The sequence below is a fragment of the Jaculus jaculus genome, chromosome 7 (assembly GCF_020740685.1).
Source record: "Jaculus jaculus isolate mJacJac1 chromosome 7, mJacJac1.mat.Y.cur, whole genome shotgun sequence".
NCBI lineage: Eukaryota > Metazoa > Chordata > Mammalia > Rodentia > Dipodidae > Jaculus > Jaculus jaculus.
In genome coordinates this window covers 127,850,253-127,865,092 of record NC_059108.1, presented here as the reverse complement: position 1 = coordinate 127,865,092, position 14,840 = coordinate 127,850,253, and the positions used below count along the sequence as shown (strand labels likewise).

At 40.4% G+C, this 14,840-nt stretch overlaps 1 non-coding gene across 1 annotated transcript; it reads right to left on the bottom strand.

The window, feature by feature from the left end:
• Positions 1 to 11,496: 11,496 nt before the first annotated feature.
• LOC123462504 lies at positions 11,497 to 11,598 on the bottom strand. Its single transcript, XR_006638319.1, has one exon. It is a non-coding gene; the product is annotated as a U6 spliceosomal RNA (small nuclear RNA).
• Between the last annotated feature and the right edge of the window lie 3,242 nt (positions 11,599 to 14,840).

Genomic DNA, 14,840 nt, shown 5'->3' with positions numbered 1-14,840 from the left:
CACAACTATTTTTAAAATTTTATTTATTTATTTATTTATTTATTTATTTATTTATTTATTTATTTGAGAACAACAGACACAGACAGAAAGACAGATAGAGGGAGAGAGAAAGAATGGGCGCACCAGGGCTTCCAGCCTCTGCAAACGAACTCCAGATGCGTGCACCCCCTTGTGCATCTGGCTAACGTGGGACCTGGGGAACCGAGCCTCGAACTGGGGTCCTTAGGCTTCACAGGCAAGTGCTTAACCGCTAAGCCATCTCTCCAGCCCTTCACAACTATTTTGAAGGAAGAGAAGGACTTCAAAAACAGAGATTTCTCAGTGGTTAAAAAGGCACTTATTTGCAAAGCTTGATGACATAGGATAGATTCCCCAGTACTGATATAAAGCCAGATGCACAAAGTGGTGCATGTGTCTGGAGTTCATGCGCAGTCACAAGAGGCTATGGCATGCCCATTCAACCTCTCTCTCTCTCTCTCTCTTTGTCTCTGTGTCTCTCTCTGCTTGCAAATAAATAAATTAATAAATATATGTTAAAAAATAGAGATGGCCTTATTGACAGGTAAATACAGATACATAAAACCAGATACACAAAGGAAACAGTAAGAGCAGTGATATGCAAATTTTCTTTCCTATTCATAGACTCTGTGGATGTCCTTTGTGTGAGTGTATATACCTACTCAGGCTGTCTTTGACTGAGTATCAGGGTGCACCATCTGAACCCTGATGAGTGTTCAGCCATACCACCCTGAATGCACATGATGTTGTCTGTACCTGAATGACTTTCTCAGTGCCCCACCTGGTTATGAATGGACCCAGAGGCTTATAAATAATGTTATAATGACGCTAATTAAGCCTATTTTATACTCACACTCTCACTTAAAATGTGTCTTCAGATGGCCATATAAAACCCACGTCATAAAAGGTAACTATTGCCAGGTGTGGTGGCGCACACCTTTAATCCCAGCACTTGGGAGGCAGAGGCAGAAAGATTGCTGTGAGTTCGAGGCCACCCCTAGAATAGAGTGAATTCTAGGTCAGCCTGGGCTACAGCGAGACCCTACCTCAATAAAACAAACAAACAAAGAAAGACAACTACTGCACGTAGTTTATACCTCTGTAAGAAATATTTTCTGGTGAGGTTGACCTAAAGAAAGTTAGATCTCCACCAGAAATAATATGTAGAACACAACAAAACAGCTCTGCTAATGCTGACTTGGCTCTTAGAAACTTGGGGCTACTTCTGTTGTTACAGTCTGCTCCCTGATGGAGAAAGTCACAAAGATGTTGCTTGGAACCATGTGACAGGTTCCAGACACCGTGGCAGTGCTATCATAAGCTGCTTTCGAACTCTGTCAGAATAGAAATGTCTGGGTAAGGTTGAAAGCTTACACTGATAATCTTAAAGCAAATTACAAAGCATGTGACACTGGACCCCCTTCCTGCTTATAGTCTTTCATTTGTTTTCCCTTTCTCTCTGCCCCCACACAGCTCTTCCCTCCTAAGGATAAAGGATATTCATTGCTGATGAAGTGGACCAAGAGTGGTCCCGTAGAGGGTCACTGATCTGTAATGGTGGGATAAAAGATCATTCTTCCTCTTGACCAACACATCAGGCTCTGGGAATCCAGTCAGAGGTGTGAGAGTGAGGAAAGGGGCTGACTGAAAGAAGGGGGACTTGGACTTGTGTTCATGTGGGTGCCTCTCCTCGTGCATGCCCAGGGTGCACACGTCTGTGCACACACTCATTGTCTCACTTTTTAAAGCGTTGGTGCAATTAAGCATCACAAAATATGTTGTTTGACTTTTTTTCTGTGGTAACCCTTTGCAATATTTACTGAAGATATTTACCTCTATCTGTCTTGTAGCTTGATGTTATTTCTGGTGCTTTCTAATCTGATGCATCAAATTTATCAACATTTTCCTTTGTGACTATTTCAAAGTTTTTCTGTTTCAAAGTTCTTGCCATCCAGAGACATATTTTTCTCATTCTTTTGATGTGAAAAATTTTAAAGACCTAGAAAGTTAAAAGAATAAAGTAACAAGGGAACTGAAATTACTCCAGAGTAATAATCACCCCAGTTTAAAAAAAAAAAAAAACACAAAACTTCTTATTCTGAGAAGTTCCAAAAACTGGAAAAATGTAGACAGAATACGTAATTATTCCTGTACACTCATGACCTGGCTTTGGTCTTGTTTTATCTACACCCACTCATCCCCTCCAGGATTATTTTGAAGCTGTCTTAGACATCTGTATATATTTCAGTGTGCATTTTAAAGAGAAAATGTCCTTTTACAAAAATGAAACAAAACAGCCAGGCGTGGTGGTACATGCCTTTAATCCCAACACTCAGGAGGCAGAGGTCGGAGGATAGCCGTGAGTTCAAGGCCACCCTGAAACTACAGAGTGAATTCCAGGTCAGCCTGGGCTAGAGTGAGACCTTACCTCTAAAAAAAAAAAAAAAAAGAAAAAAAAACCATGATAGTATTTTAAGCCTACAAATAATTATGATTCCAGATATCTAACTATTGAGTGCATACATTTCCCAAGTTACCCCATTCTTAGAATTTTCTAGTGTTATGAGTCAGGAACTGATAAAGTCCACGCTTAGCCATTGGTTGGTGTATAGACATGAATCACTTAATGGCAGAAGGACATTCTATAAATGTGTCTGAAGGTGATTTTATCCTTGTGCAGGCATCATAGATTGTACTTACCCAGACCTGGATGGCACAGGGCAGTTGCTGCATGTGGCCTCTTGATGACATCAAGACATATAGCAGCCACAAGATGTATGAAGCTGGTGCCACCACACTACAGCATATAGTCTCACAATAAACTTGCATTTATAAGCAGGAGTGCACACTAATATATACGAAAAGTTATAGTGTAGCACATAGATACACCAGTAACACAATTATCTACCATCAGTACCACAATCTATGCTCAATACCAGAGTGTAGGTGGCATACTTGCATATGACCGGCAGCAACGGGAGGGAGAGGTCTGTTTACATGAGCATTACCAACATGCGAGCAAAATATGTGAGTAAAAATGTGTTGTGTCACAAAATTATCACAATTAGGGCTGGAGGGATGGCTTAGCAATTAAGGTGTTTACCTGCAAAGCCAAAGGACCCGGTTCGATTCTCTAGGACCCACATAAGCCAGATGCACAAGGGTGGCACCTGTGTCTAGAGTTCGTTTGCAGTGGCTGGAGGCCCTGGCACACCCATTCTCTCTCTCTCTCGAATAAATAAATAAATAAGTATATTTTTAAAATTATCACAACTATAACATTAGCAGGGCATAATCATTGCTCAGCTCCATTGTAATGTTACCAGACCACTGTCCTATTACCCGGTTCATCACTGACTGAAACACTGGAAAGTGGCGTATGCCATAGTTCTGATGATAATATGTATCTCTTTCTACCTCCAATACTTTCTACTCTCCAGTCATTTTTTTTCCCTGTCTTTTTCTCTTGTAAGTAACTAGTTGAAGAAGTAACTAGTTGTAAGCAAGATTTTGTTTTGTTTTGTTTTGAGGCAGGGTCTTATTCTAGTCCAGGCTGACCTGGAACTCTTTAGTCTCAGGCTGGCCTCAAGCTCACTGCCATCCTCCTACCTCTTCTTCCTGAGTGCTAGGATTAAAGTATGCACCACCACACCCTGCTCCCAGTGCGATATCTTTTTATACCATAAATTTATTAGTTACTTTACTCATTTCTGTAACCAAATACCTGAAGAGAAACAGTTTAAAGAAGAAAGGCTTAATTTGGCTTACAGTTCCAAGGGGTACAGGCCATCGGTGTGGGGAGAGCATAGCAGGGGGCCTGCACCATCACATCTGTCCACAGTCACAAGTAGAGAGGGCGAGCTGGAAGTGAGGCTGCGCCGTGAAACCTCAAGGCCCATCCCCAAGTGACCCACTTCCTCCAGCAAGATTCCGCTTCCCAAAAATTCAGCGCCCTTCCCAAACAGCACCAACAAACAGCTAAGGACCAAGTAGTCAAACACATAAGCCTATAGGGACATTTCATAGTCAAACCACAACAATCCGTCTATCACATTTGTTTTGTAAGTTGTTAAATAGATTTAGAAGCCCAGTGAATTTCATCTTAATTAAAAAATAGTTTGTTTATTCATTCATTTTTTTACCTTTTTGGTTTTTTGAGGTAGGGTCTCACTCTAGCCCAGACTGACCTGGAATTCAATATGTCATCTCAGGGTAGCCGGGAACTCATGGTGATCCATCTACCTCTGGCCCCTGAGAGCTGGCACTAAAGGTATGAGCCCCCTGCCCAGCTCATTTTATTTATTTATTTATTTTGAGGTAGGGTCTCACTCTAGGCCAGTGTGACCTGGCACAAACTGTAGTCTCAGTCTGGCCTGGAACTCATGGCAATTCTATCCCTGTCCCTCCCCCCCCCCCCAAGTGCTGGGATTAAAGGCACACCCCATCACATTTGGATAAAAAATTATTTATTTTTTGGTATTTGATACCTCTCTCAGGAAGTATATAATGTCTGAATGGTTTTCACTTCATGATGTAGCTATTTATTGAATAGATGGTGCAAGATGGTAATATTTTATCATTTCTTAGTAGGAAATTCTCTCTCTGTGTCTTCTCTCTCTACCCCCCTCTTTCAAACAGTGTCTTTACATGTAGCCTAGGCACACCTCAAACTTGAAAAATTTTGTCTCCGCCTCCCCAGTGCTGGGATGACAGGAATGTGCCACCATGCCTGCATGCCTGACCTACTTGTAGAAATATTTGTATGAAAATTAAAATTTCCTTTGACTATATGTTTTCACAAGGGAGGAATACTGAAGGAAAACAAAAAGAATACTGTATTCCTTTCCTCTAGCTTTAGGAAGCCACCATTTATCTGCCATAGGCTTTACACTACCTTAATTTCCTTATATTTCCAAAGAAATTAGGAAGCAGAAATTGGTAGAGGAATAAAGGGCTTATTTACAGTGTGGTCAGAGTAGGAAAAGAAAGACTGCTAGTTTCTCTGCCTCTCCTGTGGCCATGGTTCAATTCTATAGAAAAGATGAAACAAAGGCCAGGAAATATACATAAATCAATATAGCCGTGAGAAGCTGTTAGAACTATGGGGATTCTCTTCTTGTGAAGCAAATTCCTCCTTTTGCTTCAGAATTTTATAGCCTTTTCCTCTGATTCCTGAAGAAATTTTAATTCTTCAGGCTCCACTGTTCCAGGGTTCCTGAACCAATTACAGCAGTCTTCTTTTTCTTTAATAGCATATAAAACCTTATGGGAGATAAGTGGTAGCTATCTAAGGCTGAGTAGCATAAAGGCAGTTTATAAACCAATCTGCAGGCAAGACATAGACAATGGACTCTAAATCAAATAAAAGGGCTTCTTTCTGCACTGAAAACAATTCACAGTATGAAACAGATGAAAAGCACCCCAGCCAACGTATTTTTTCAAATGTCTAGAATCTGAATTTGTAGAAGTATATGTATTTTTTACAATCACTATTAAAAAGTAGTCTTCTTGGGCTGGAGAGATGGCTTAGCAGTTAAGGCACTTACTTGCCTATGAAGCATGAGTACCCAAAAAAACTAAGACTATAGGCCCATCCCTAGCTTTCTTCTGAACTCTATGTGCATAGGTTTTGCCCATTTTTCTGAGTTGTGGATCTTTTTCTTATTAGTTTGTAAATGTTTTTATCTGCTAAGGAAATTAGCCCTTTGTGATGTGAATTACAAAATGTTTCCTCTATCTGTCTTTGACTTCCCCATAGTGACATGATTTTTTTTTTTGTAGTTAAATAAGTGGCTTTTCTCTTTTATTTTCTGGTAATTTATGGTTCTATTTATTTATTTTTGGTTTTTTGAGGTAAGGTCTCACTCTAGCCCAGGCTGGAATTCACTATGGAGTCTCAGGGTGGCCTCGAACTCACAGTAATCCTCCTACCTCAGCCTGCCGAGTGCCAGGATTAAAGGTGTGCGCCACCATGCCCAGCAGTTTTATTTTTTTAAGTGACTTTTTTTTTACTCATCTGGAAGTCATTTTTTTATAATCTGCAAAGTAGAACTCTGACTTTTTTCACATGGCTACGCAGCAGCCCCAACATCATTTGCTGAATAACCCATTTTTTTCCTTACCACCTTAAACAAAACCTTTATTTAATTGCTAAGCAAGGTTATGCAGGCCTAGAAAGAAGTGTTGGATATATTCATCTGCAGTTCTTAACTGGGATCAATTGGAGATGAGTACAAAGGTGGTAAGCAACAGGAATATGGGCATAAAGCTAGACCACGACCAGGAGAGAAAAGAAACAAGAAGAGAAGAGGAGGAGTTACCCCACAGGTTAGGGATGGGATAGAACATTGAAGGCGGGGTTGGGGGTGCTTAGTGAGGTAGGGGGTGAAGAGGGTGGGAAGGGAATTACATAAAAGTTGAGACAACATCAATCAGTTCAATAGAAACCCTCATTCTGGCTAGCATTCTACAAGATATAACCACCAATAAAGGGGAGGGGCATAGTCCAGACAGAAGGTAGAAAGTGTGTAACTTTAAAACTATGGGTTCTGGCCAATAAATCCCTAGGCCTGGAATTGGGTTCCCCCCACAGTGAGCTGTTGGCCACGGAGACCCATGAGGTTCCCAAAACAACATAGGTCATGGCCAAAACACTTGATTACCTGCCAGAGCTAAAAGATAAGATAATACTGCTGAGGACACCATTGGCTATGGTCACAGGACATCGGAATATCATGCTAGAACTGAGAGGGAAACTAGCTCCCACCTGGCTAGTCCTCACAGTGCTGGAAAGTCCTATGGGAGCCACTGGAGGAAAACAGTCACTAACAGCATGAATAAGTAGGGGACCCTACAGAGTACGAAATCAACCAGCCAGTCAAGAAGAGACACTTGCGCAACAGTGGCACACAGTCTCTGTGGGTAACCAACTGTTCTCTGCTTGGAAATGAGGCCTACTCAGTGGGAGAGAACTCATATCTGGTGCTAGAAACCAAGTCAGAATCCCATTTTCAGGAAAATCACAGGCTTTAGAGAGAAGCCACTACTGCTCTCTCTAGAGAACAAGAGTGGACTTGTCCACCAAAATAACCAAACCAAACCAAACAAACAGAAAAACCTTTCAAATTTGCATACCCCCTTTAATTCAAGCTGCTCTTACTCTGGTTTGGATGATCTGCTTTACTTTGCAGATGGAAAAGAAAATGGAGGAGAACCAAGATCCATTGATAAAACAAGAAGTTAGCCAACTGCCCACCATGAGATATCCCACCTCTACCATATCAGCCAGGGCCCAGGAAAAATTGCAGAGCAAGCAGTGACATGAATACTGCTCTTACTGCTAGCCTGACAATCAGCTCCAGGGCAATGATGACAGACACAATGATCAATCAAAACCCATCAAAGCAGAAATCCAGAGGCTAAAGAAAAGTCAACACTAAATTGGACTGTCAACCAGCCTGCCATGATTTAGGAAACAGTGCGGATGTGGGGGCAGAAAGATTGTAAGAGCTACAGAGTGGGTAGGAATACCTTGGGGCCATTCTGGCTACCCACAGGCACTGACTGAAGCCTTTATAACTCCACAGTAGTACATAACCCCTCTGAGGAGGGTCTCCAGGGTAATAGGAGAAGGGGCAAGAGGATAAAAGAGTATAACCTGTTAAAATATATATAAAATAAAATATTTTTTTAACAAAGATTATTTTATTTTGTTTATTTATTACAGGGAGACAGAGACAGACAGAAAGGGAGAGAATAGGCATGCCAGGGCCTCTAGGCACTGCAAACGAACTCCAGATGCATGTGCCACCATTGTGCTTCTGGCTTATGTGGGACCTGTAGAATTGAACCTGGGTCCTTAGGCTTCACAGGCATGTACCTTAACCACTAAGCCATCTCTCCAGCCCTAAAATAAAATATTTTTTGAAATGCACACAATAAATAGTATTTAAATAGCTTTTAGAACCCTCACCCCCTCAAAAGGGGGAACAATAGTAATTCCCTTAAATTTTAAGTAACATTTGGGCTGGAGAGATGGCTTAGCGGTTAAGCGCTTGCCTGTGAAGCCTAAGGACCCCGGTTCGAGGCTCGGTTCCCCAGGTCCCACGTTAGCCAGATGCACAAGGGGGCGCACGCGTCTGGAGTTCGTTTGCAGAGGCTGGAAGCCCTGGCGCGCCCAATTTCTCTCTCTCCCTCTGTCTGTCTTTCTCGCTGTCAAATAAATAAATAATTTAAAAAAAAATTTTAAGTAACATTTAAGTAACTATTACATCTTTAGACTATAATACCAGTATAAGACTACATTTCTTCCACCACTCTTGAGCTGAAAGTTTGGTTTCTAATCATTCTTATCCTAAAGCAGAAAAATGATAAAACACTGCCATTTTCAGATAAGAAGATTAAAATGCCAGATTGTATCAAAAGCACACTTGTAACACCTTCAAATCACCCTGCAATAAAATTGTAAATCCTGCTAGAGAGGGTGAAGAATACATAAAGACAGAAATAGATATTGTATGACAATAATTTTCCCTGTTTTTGGAAAGGAGATCACTATTTGGAAACTCTCAGCTCCGGTCATCCAAAGTCCAAACTGACATATTCTTGGGATGCAGAGTCACATGACTATGATGATGTCCTGAGATTGTCTTTGGCAGGGCAGAAACTGATGATTTTCTTTTAACTTCTTGTGGTACAAAGCCTGCCAAACAACAATTAAAACCCTTGTGGTACGAAGCCTGTGAAACAATGATTAAAATCCTGACTGTATTCCTTACACTTCGTATGACAACATCATATTTTCCAATCCAGCTTTATTACCTACACAGTACTAAAGGATCTTCCCGCTAGCCCTCAACAATAACAACCATAAAAACTCCATTCTTTCTTACTCAGGAAGAAAAGTGGGTAAGAAAGAATAATTAATCACATATAATGTTTCAAGTAGTACAGATAAAAAATTACAAACCTAGAGATTTTAGCCATGTAGTCGTCTACTAACAAAGAAGGTAAGATTCCTATGACTGTGCTGAAAATGACCTGGTAAGAAGTCTGGGAGGCATCATAAAGTGTGATTATAATTAGAAGCTGAGATCCCATCAATTAGATGATCATTTGCCTGGCCAAAGACTCTGTAAACAGGTGGGGATGGTTAGAATGAAAAATGGCAAATGGGAAAGTCAGAGAGGCGAACTCACTGTGTGAAGACTATACTCTGTAGGAGAAAGACACTAAATATGGGCATGTGATGGGAAGGCTCTTTAGCAGGACGTGACAATGGCCACAACCACAGCCTGGACAGTGCCTCTGTCTCCAATCTCCTTCCCTTCCCTTTGATTTCATGCTCTGCAAACAATGGTCTGATGTCTAACATTTAGATTCATGCACGTCCTGACACAAAGCAGAAGCAAAGGCAGATACACATATTGCTTTCACTGAAAGAGTCTGTCTTTGGCTTATAAATTAGTAAACTGGTATCGTGGTTTGTACATCAGACTTTGGAATGTTTTGCTAGCTGAGCCAATTCTTCTAATTTATTAGTTTCCTGACGAGATTAAAATTCAAGGTTTACCAACTGGGCTCAGACTCTGCACTTGGGGACCTGGGTTTGGGAGAAGCCTCCTGAGTAGTCTTGGCCTCTGCAGGTTATTCCTGCCTTCCTTCTCAAACAAGTCACGTTTATCCACAGCAACCACACAGGGTCTTATTTCTACTTTACAAAGGAATACTTAGAGTTATTAAATGAATACTTTCCAAAATGTGGATCAAAGACCAAAGTTATTAACATCATCCAGCATCTTGACTTTAAAAATAAAATAAATATACTTGGTTCATTTCCCTTGGTCCTGGGAGATGGAAAATGTTGAGGCAATAATATGAATAAGGAACGAGAATAGAGACATGCGAAAGCCCCAACTATAAACTGTACTTCAACATGTGAATCGCCTATTTGCTTGAATTTCATCAAGGTTTACCAACTTCAGTAACTCTCAAAGGGGTGACCCAGGAGACTTTTTTCAAGAGTCACAATCTGAGTGCAAATTATTGCCACTCTTACTCACTTTAGTAATGGAAAGTTGTGGAAGAAAAAGGGTCAAGAATTACTATTTTACTTATATATCAAGGTAAACTATAAAGGAAGTTTATTTAAAAATTATTATTAACAACCTATTTTGCATGGATACATTGTGTGTTGGTACCCTCTTTTCCCTCCTCCCTACCCCCATGACACTGAGGACCCTCCTCAGCGGGGTTGCAGGTATTCCTCGTGGGGTTGTGGGTATGTGTTGTGGTAGCAGCAGTTACTTTTTTAGTTGGGGGGTGATGCCTCTTGGCATGATGTCTCAACCTGTGGCTCTTACAATCTTTCTGCTCCCTCCTCAGGAAATTCCCTGAGCCATGGTGAGTGAGTTTTAAGTCTCCTTCAGTGATGAGCTCTTAGGAGCCTCTGGATCTCTGCTTTGGTAGGTGTTCAATATCCTAGGGTCTGTCTCCTTCACCCTGGCGCTGATTATCAGGTTCAGCATGGAAGCAGCGCTCTTGCTCGTCTCCCCAATTCCTCTGTGGTTTCGGCTGTGGCTTGGCTAGAATGCAAGGGGTAGTTTATCTCCTCCAGTCTCGCTACCTTCTGAAAAAGAATAGATTCTCCAATGGAGAGTGAAGTCAGCATAGTTTAAATGGGGTAAGCATTATTAACTTAGAGAGAATTTGATGCATGTAACCCTTCTTTTAAAATATTTTATTTTTCCTTAGTTATTTGAGAGAGATAGAGAAATAGGCAGGGAGAGAAAGAGAATGGGAGCATCAGGGCGTAATCTTGTGGAGCAAAAGAACTCCAGATGCATGTGCCCCTTGTGTATATGGCTAATGTGGGTCCTGGGGAATTGAACCTGGATCCTCTGGCTTTGCAGGCAAGCACCTTAACCACTAAGCCATTTCTCCTGCCCATAACCCTTCTTTTAGCCAAAGACTACTGAGAGCTTGACACTGGAGAGCATAATCTTTGTCTCCATAGGATTCTGATCTGGTTCCCAATTCCAGATATGGGATCCTTTACACTGAGCAGATCTCTTAGCCAATCAGAAGACTACTGCTTACCCATCAAGGCTGTGTGCCACTATTGTACTGGATTACGATGGTCTTGTGTAGGTAGTGTGAGGCACTGTGTGGTCATGGATATCCAGGCTACTTTGTGTCTGGAGGAGCACATTGTAAGGAGTCCTACCCTTCCATTGGTTCTTACATTCTTTCTGCCACCTCTTCTGCAATGGACTCTGAGCCTTGGAAGGTGTGATAGAGATATTGCAGTACTGAGCACTCCTCTGTCACTTCTTCCCAGCACCATGATGCCTTCTGAGTCATCCTAAGGTAACTGCCATTTGAAAAGAGAAGGTTCTCTACCAAAAGTGACAGTAGCATTAGTATATGGGTATGAACATTAAGAGAAGTGCTTGCTGGGCAGTTTGATGAGCGTAGTGTAAAAATATGGAACACTTTACAAATTTGTGTCATCCTTGTGCAGGACCCATGCTAATCTCTGTATCATTTCAATTTTAGTATATGTGCTGCCAAAGCGAGCGCCCATCTTACTCCTTTTGAGGGTTATATCTTTTAGTCTATCTCCAAGGAAAAAGGTTTTTATGGTACCAGTTCGTTTTGGATTTAGTTTTGTGTTTGTCTTCCCCCACCTCTCAAACCCTTCCATCCCTATTGTCTGGGCCTTGAGTTGCCTGCCAGGTACATCAGCAACTTAAGCTGGTCCAGGTTAGGAACCACAGATAAGTAGCACCATGTGGCCTTTGTCTTTCTGTGATTGTGTGAGTTTGCTGAGTATGATCTGTTCTAAGTCTGCCCATTTTTCCACAAATTTCATTGTATTGCTTTATCTTACTGCTGAGTAAAATTCCATTGTGTGAATGTACCACAACTTTGTTATCCCTTCATCCAATGATGGGCACCTGGGTTGATTCCAGTTCTTATCTATAATGAATTGAGCAGCTATAGACATGGTTGAACAAATATCTCTGTAGTGATGCATGGAAAATTTAGGATAAATGCCCAGTAAGGGAATAACTGGGTCTCTTGGTAGCTCTATGTTCATCCTTTTCAGGAATCCTCGTATTGATTTCTGTAGTGTTTGTACATGTACATTCCCACTAACAGTGGATGAGGGTTCCTCTTTCCCCACATCCTTGCCAACATTTGCTGTTGTTAGTTTTTTTTTTTTTAATGATTGCCATCCTTACTGGAGTATGGTGGAATCTCATAGTTGCTTTAATTTGTATTTCCATAATGGTTAGGGATGTTGAACATTTTAAATGTGTGCTAGCCATTTGTAATTCTTCCTCTGAGAATTCCCTATTCTATTCTCTGTCCCATTTTTGGAGTAGACTGTTTTTTTTTATTGTTTAGGTTTTGAGTTCTTTGTAGATTCTAGATATCAGGCTTCTGTCAGTGATATAGCTGGCAAAGATTTTTTTCCCTTTTAGTGGGTAATCCATTGGCTCTCCTTATGGTATGTTTGTCTGTGCAAAAGCTTTTCAGCTTCATGAGATCCCATTGGCTCAGTGATTGTTTAATTTCCTGGGCTACTGGGGTTTTGCTCAGGAAATCTTCCCCACTCCTAGAGTGTGAAGAGTTCTTCCTCTTTTTTTCTTCCAGTAGAAGCATTTCGGGTCTTATACTGAGGTCTTTAATCCATTTGGACTTGATTTTTACATATGGTGAGATGAGTGGGTCTAGTTTCATTTCTCTACATGTGGTCATCCAATTTGTCCAGCACCATTTGTTGAAGATGCTGTCTTTTCTCCAGTCTACATTATTGGCACCTTTGTCAAATCAAGTAGCTGAAGTTATTTGACCTAAGGTCCGGGTCTTCAATTCTGTTCCATAGGTCTATGTTTCTGTTTTTATTCCAGAACCATGCTACTTTTGTTACTATGGCTTGGGTATAATTGGGTATAATGATACCTCCAAGGTGTTTCTTTTGCTGAGGATGTTTGCATATTCAAGGCCTGCTGCCACTCCATATGGATTTTGAGATCATTTTTCTGTCTTTGTGCTGCAATTTTTATTGGTATTATATTAAATCTGTATATTGCTTTTGGTAGAATTGCCATCTTCATAATAGTAATTCTATCTATCCAGGAGCACAAGGAGCACAGGAGATCTTTCAATCTTCTCAATCCTCCTCGATTTCTTCCTTGAGTTTTTTTTTTTTTTAATGTTTTCATTATATAGGTCTTTCACATCCTTGGTTGTGTTATTCCAAGGTATTTAACTTTTTTTGTTGTTGCTACTGAAAATGGGATAGCCTTGCTGATTTCTTTCTCTGTAATATTTTCCTTTGCATATAGAAAAGCTACTGATTTTTGTATGTTGATTCTATAACCTGCCACTTTACTGAAGGAATTAATCACCTTTAGAAGTTTTTTTTTTGGTTTTTTTGAGGTAGGGTCTCACTCTAGCCCAGGCTGACCTGGAATTCACTATGGTGTCTCAGGGTGGCCTCGAACTCACAGTGATCCTCCTACCTCTGCCTCCCAAGTGCTGGGATTAAAGGCATGCACCACCACACCCGGCATCCTTTAGAAGTTTTGAGATGGAGACTTTTAGGTCACTTATGGATGAGATCATGTCATCCTCAAATAGGACTAATTTGACTTCTTCCTTTCCAATTTGAATCCCTTTTCTTTCCCCTGTCTTATTGTTTGGGCTAGTACTTCTAGTACTATGTTGAAGAGCAGTGGTGAGAGTGGGCACCCCTGTCTTGTTCCTGATCTCAGTGGGAACTCCTTGAGTTTTTCCCCATTAAGAATTATTTGGGCTTTAGGAGCCTTATATATAGCCTTTATTGTGTTCAGATATAAACCCTCCATGCTTCTTCTTTTGTTTTGATCATGAGTGGTGGTGTATTTTGTCAAAGGCCTTCTTTGCATCACTTGAGATGATCATGTGGTTCTTATGATTATTTATGTGGTATATTATGTTGACCAGTTTCCGTATATTGAACCATCTCTACATCCCTGGAATGAAGCCTACTTGATCGGGGGATAGCGCTTTTGATATATTGTTAATTTGGTTTGTGAGGATTTTTTTTCAGGATCTTTGCATCTAAACTCACTGGGAATATAGATTTATAATTTTCTTGTTTTATCTGTCTGGTATTTGTATTAAGGTGATGGTAGCTTCATAAAAGGAGTTGGGAAGAAGTCCATGCTCTCTGATTATATGAAATAGTTTGAGAAAAATTGGTTTCAGTTCTTCAGTGAAGGTTTGATAGAATTTGGCTAAGAAGCCATCTAATCTTGGACTTTTCTTTTGGGGGAGGTTTTTGATTACCTTTTCAATCTCCATGGATGTAATAGGTTTGTTTAGGAGATTAATATGCTCTGAATTTAGTTGTGGTAGGAAGTATGTGGCTAAGAATTCATCCATTTCTTACAGATTATCCAATTTTGTGGAGTAGAGGATTTGGAAGTATGTTCTGGTGATCCTTTCAATTTCATGTATGTCTGTTGTGACCTCTTCTTTTTCATTTCTGATTTTGTTAATTTGAGGCTTTTTTTTTTTTTTTGGCTTGATCAAATTGGCCAGGGGTTTATCAATCTTGTTTATTTTTTTCAAAGAACCAGCTCTTTGTTTCATCAACTTAAAAAATTGTTTTCTTAGTTTCCAATTCATTCATTTCTGCTCTGATCTTGATTCTTTCTTTCCATCTGGAACTCTTAGGGTTTAAGTTTTGTTTTTCCAATGCCTTTAGGTGGATAGTTAGGTTATTAATTTGGAATCTATGTTATGAAAGCATGTAGCACTATGATTTT